Source organism: Corylus avellana, chromosome 1, assembly GCF_965113065.1.
Source record: "Corylus avellana chromosome 1, dhCorAvel1.hap1.2, whole genome shotgun sequence".
Classification (NCBI taxonomy): domain Eukaryota; kingdom Viridiplantae; phylum Streptophyta; class Magnoliopsida; order Fagales; family Betulaceae; genus Corylus; species Corylus avellana.
Genome location: NC_142490.1, coordinates 28,762,074 through 28,767,882, shown reverse-complemented (window position 1 = coordinate 28,767,882; position 5,809 = coordinate 28,762,074). Strand labels below are relative to the sequence as shown.

At 39.4% G+C, this 5,809-nt stretch overlaps 1 pseudogene; it reads right to left on the bottom strand.

Annotated features, from left to right (window-relative positions):
• Positions 1 to 731: 731 nt before the first annotated feature.
• Positions 732 to 2,763, bottom strand: LOC148588216 (uncharacterized; annotated as a pseudogene).
• Positions 2,764 to 5,809: the final 3,046 nt, after the last annotated feature.

Genomic DNA, 5,809 nt, shown 5'->3' with positions numbered 1-5,809 from the left:
CAATAAGTAATGACATGTAAACAGTTTATCACTTACTGTTTCAGCCTCAATGGTTGGCTGGGGAGTTGGGTTCTGACCATGTACACTTCGACCACTACCATCTTGTACCTATGATAATAAACTTATCAAATATTAACATAATACAATATAATGAACAGGAGTATTTGAGAAGAAAAAAAAAAAGAAAAAAAAAGACAAACATGTAGTAACTCACCTCATGTTGTCTTGCACTACTGCTTCTTCTATTGTAATTCATTGCCTCTATTCTGTTCCGTGGACATGTTCTGCTATTGTGTCCAATCCCTCTGCATTTGCCGCATCTCATCCTCACTTCACCCTTCCTCATACGGTATTGGTTAACCGGCTCTTCTGGACCCATTGCCCTTACTTTTCTCGGCCTCCCTGGTTGTATTCTACTTATGGGAGAGTCCACTTGGTCGTAGTTAGTCTTCACCCATTGGTCCTCTCTAGGCATTGGATACACAATGTCATCATAGGCTTTTTTATACATCTCAACACTATACCAATCATCTACATAATCTTCGGGGTTTGCATTAAAAAACCAAATTTCTGACATTGCATGTGCACATGGGATTCCTGTCATGTCCCACTGCCTACAGCCACAAGTTTTCCTCAACACATTCACAACATACTGTTTATTATTGTGTGTTACTTCATATAACCCAGCCCCTGCATATGTGTTGTAGCAATGCCCAGCAAGCTGTCCAATTTCATCCAATTTGGCAACAACCCTTGGACATAGCCCCCTCAGTCATGGTGCGGATGCCATCCCTCTTCGTTTGATATTTCTTCATCAACTTCTTCCTTATGAATTTCAGCATCGATATGATCAGCAGGTCATGCGCATTCAGGATGTAAGCATTGAAGCACTCATAGAGGTTGTTGACAAGTAGATCACACCTTGGGAATGTATTGAACCAAGCCATGGACCATGAACTTGGGTCAACATTTGACAAGTAGTTGTATGCATCCTCACTTATATGCTTCAATTCATCCATTTCCTTATGGAATTCAGCTTCAGTGTATGCTACAACCACAGCCCATAACTTGTCTTTCAATGCAAGACCACGATGACCTGCATCTCTGTAGTTCGCATACATATGCCTCACACAGAACCGTTGGTCACCTCTAGGAAGCACCACGTCAAATGCTGGTTGCAGCCCCTACAGCCACAATGAGTAATAAACAACACTTGGTTATCTTTTGATGAAAACAATGAAAAACAAAAACAAATGAACCTCATGAACTTATAATATAGTTAACTTTTGACGATCAGAAATAAATGTCCATCCTTGTGCAGGAGGGGTGCCAAGATCTGAGACCAAAGTCTCAAAAACCATATCCAACTGTCTTTGGTTTCTGCCTCAACAACTGCAAGAGCCACTGGGTACATGTTATTATTGCCATCTCTCGAAATGGCCGACAAAAGCTGTCCCTTATAAGTCCCCTTCAAAAAGCATCCATCCAACCCAATGATAAACTTACAACCAGCTCAAAAACCTTTCTTTATGGCAGCCAATGAGAAATACAACCTTTGGAAACATGCTGGATGGTCAGGTAAAGGTCTATCAACCTTCATCATGACACAACTACCCCAATTTGTTTGTCTAATGGTTTCACAATAATTCCAAAGCTTCTTGTACTGCAGCTTGTCTTTGCCATGAAGCATTTCCTTTGCAATTCTTCTAGCCCTATACAATTGCCATTTATTAACATCAACACCCGACTTGTCCTTCACTCCCCCAAGAATTGCCTTCAACGGCATGTTAGGTTGCACTCTAAACTTATCAATAAGTTTATCAGCAATCCATCTAAATTTCACAATCGAATTCCTATGCGGCATGTACAAGTGTGTTTGTCTTGTATCGATCTAATTTCAAATGAATCTTGATCCTTGCATTTACGACCGTAAACCCGATACCTACAACCTGGATCCCTAAATACGACAATACATTTGGCTAGGTAATTTTTTTAAAACCTTATATTCTTACCTTTCTTCAAATTGTTCTCCCTAATTGCTTGTCTAAAGACTTTGATTGAGGGAAACATCTGCCCATTACTCAAATGTGGATTCGACATGTCAATTTGTTGAAACTCTGTTCGCCTAGTTACAAATCTGGCAGCAGATGAAACCTCATTCTCCTTGTCACTTATAGGAGAGGATACAAGAATGTCACTTCGGGCCATGGTAGAGTTTGCATCATCATCTTCAACCTCATCACCATAGCACTTACCCCCTCCACTCTCTTTTTCAACTCCCCTTGCATTTGCATTTTGGTTATCATCCTCCGCTACCTCATCACTCTCATCCTCCTCATCATTATCCTCATCCCCATCATCACCCTCAACACCACCCTCCTCAACATTTCCTCCTGCCATGGATGGCCCAGGGAGGTTGTTATCTTCATCAAACAAGTCCGGTGTGAAAACTTCTTCCCAATAAGGATCATCTCGATCAATCCTACTATTTTCACCATGTTCACCATCATCATCATTATCGTCTTCATATTCATCATCATTAACTGCAGGCTCATCAAATGAAACAAGGTACAACTCAATAACCGGTACCCCTTTATGTGCAGCAACCATTTCCAAGACATTATGATATGATGAAATTAATTTCAAACCACCTTGAAAACTACAATCTGGCTCTAAGTAATACACCAAATCCCCTGACTTGTATCCATATTTTTTTACTATACCCTCAATCTCAAAAATTGACAACTTATCATCGTCATACATCTCATCATGCACATCTACGTCACCCCCCACCTATGTGCATGTAAACCCCTTATTAATCTTACCACCGTAATGCACCTCAAACACAAGCTCCCATATAGTCATCCTACAAAATAAAAGAACTAAAGAAAATTAACAACTCAATAAAATATAATATATATATATATATATATATATATATATATATATATATACCAAGATGGGGGGGGGGGGGGAAAGTGGAGGAGAGCAAGATGGGGGGGGGGGGGGGGGGGGAAGTGGAAGCGCAGTATGCATATAGATGCAGGGGATAGGGGAGAGTGATGTACATGCAGTATAGATATAGATCAAAGCAAGTAAAACCGTCCAAGAAGGCGGTATGACAGTTGATAAATCAGAGGTAAAAGACAGGAGATAAGATAAACAAATCTTGATAAAAAACTCGTTAAAGAGTTTAAAATCGTTACAGATTAAAGACAGTCTTACAAAAGAAAGCGTTAGTGCTTACTAAAGTAAGGGAGCAAAGACAGGGGAATAGCAAGAGGATTTCGAGCTCTGAGGTAAACTCTCAGAAAGCTCTCTGAAAAACTCTGCTTTACAATGGGAGAGGGGAGCCCGTTATATAGGCTGAGCATAAAGCATAAAATAAAATACAATCAATTACAAAACAGTAAAAGCAGGCGCCGCGTCAGAACGGTCACATGTGAACAGTAGAGGCACGTTCGATGCCAATCTTGAACAGTGAAAGACGTCTGATTGAACAGTAGCTGTCGGCACTGTAGTGTCGGCAGACAAAACATGAACAGTGAAGTGAACAGTGCATTTGAACAGTGATTCTGCGCAGTGTCGTCCGTACAATGAACAGTAAAAGTGAACAGTGTTTTTGCACAGTAACTTCAAAACAATTTGAATAGTGACCCGTTTGAGATCACAATTTTCCTTTTGCGGTCGTTAGCGACAGTGAACTGGAAACAAACCGTCAGCGGAATTGTAGCAGTTCTTTTTCTTGGGTGGTCGTTAGGGACCAATCAAAACAGCCGTTAAGGGCATCATCACATATCTTCAATCCCTGGATAAGGATAGTATTCTTGAGTATCCTCATAGTAGGGATTCTGGAGGGGATTTAGGAGAGAATTCTGGACAGGCTTCTGGACAGGTTTCTGGGACGTTGCGGACTTTCGTCTTCTTCGTCAGAAACATCATCAAGAGCAGCAAGAAGGGCTTTTAACATCTCTTTTTTAGAGGAAGATATCTTCTTGGAAGAACTGGAAGTAGAGGAAGGGGAAGAAACAGGAGAAGCTTCTTTTTCTTCTTTTGGAGAAGAAAATATGTTGGGGGTAATAAGGAGAGGGGGTTTTGCCGTTAGTGGCTGGGCCTTGAGGGCCTGAGACATGCTTTTGACAGAGAGGACAATGTCATCAGTTAGTGAGCATTTATCCCACCATTTGATAAACCATTGCCGTTGAATCTTGTCATCGGCCAGATGGTAATTCCATTTTAGAATCCATGGAATCTTATATTTATTGACAAAATAAAGAATAGTTGGAAACTTAGCACCATAAGAATCAACTTTGTAGCTGTTCTTAAATAGTTGGAAAGCTTCAACTAGCTGGAGGGGGAGGATATCAGGAATCAAGCCAAATTGGTTCCACCATCTGGCAAACCAGAGGTGAAGGATACCGGTAAAATTCTTATCGAAATTAACAAACCAAGAATGATCAAAGATAGAGGTTTGGTAAAGTAAGAATTTAAACCAGGCATCGACATAGTCATAATAGGTACAAGGAATCAAGAATCCGTTAAGGGATCTCGTGACAGAGGGATGGGTGCCCCATTCCTTTTCAGAAATAATCCGTTTGAAATAGACACTATGATAAAGTATCATATTAGGATTAAGCCTGTCGGGAATAGATTTGAAAGAGACAGAATCAGTCTGCTTTAGAACAGCAGAATAGAAAGCTAAATTCTTTTGTGGATGTTCAGGAATCCAATAGAAATTTGGAGGGAAATAGGAGACGGCAATATCTCCGGGAGATTTAGAAGAAGAAGCAGAACGATTTAGTTCGACAAAGAACAAGTTCTGGAAATAGGGAAGAATCATGTATTCAGATTTAAAGACAGTTGTTTTATCATGTCTTATGAAGGGAGGTCTGGGTTTATCGGCAAAAGGATCATAGGAGGAAGCAAGCGTACTGGAGTACGTCATTTGAGAATCATAAGAGGGAGCAAAGGGAGCAAATCAGTTGGTTATGGCAACAAATGAAATTGGCAAGGAAGAAGCAAGGGGGGAAGATTCTGACTTTATAGTCAGGGCTTTTGAAACAATTTTCTCTTTATCTTTTTTGCTGGCCATGGTGGCACTGCAAAAATTCAAAATGAAGATAATTAAAATCAAAAAGGTAAAAAACCTTTATAAAATAAATGCAGAATAACGTTAAAATTATTCTTTGTAAAGCAGAAATAATAATATGCGCCATATGACAGGGAAAGGTATGATCAAAGAATTATGGGTAAACACGACCGTTAGGGGGGTGTTTAGACAAGACAAAATTCTGATGGTAATAGGGTCCTCATCTAGATCTAAGGACTGCCTAAACTTAATATCCAACCTATTAACATCAATTTCAAATTTTGACGCAAAAGGTATTTGAATATTAACATCAAATTTAATAGTTGAAACACCAATTTCGTTAACAGAAAATGGATAAAGCAAAGCAAGAAAAGGCATCCCAAGAATTACCCTTTCACCCATGTTTTTGACAAGCACAGTAGGAATATGAAAATGAATATTATCAAAATAGACATATGCATTTTTTAATTCAAAATCAATGTGCAATTTGCTTCCACTGGCTGAATGCAACCGTTGTGTGGATTTTTCAAAATATTTGCTGGGAATGAAACCTTCTTGAATGCAATTCAAATCAGAACCGGAATCAATCAAAGCAAAAACATCAAAAGAATAATCGGGAGAAATGGTAATTCTGACATTTGAATACCATCTCGGAGGAACAAATTTGGTAAGCATACTGACAATCTTAACATCATTGGACAAAGATTTATGACAGGATTC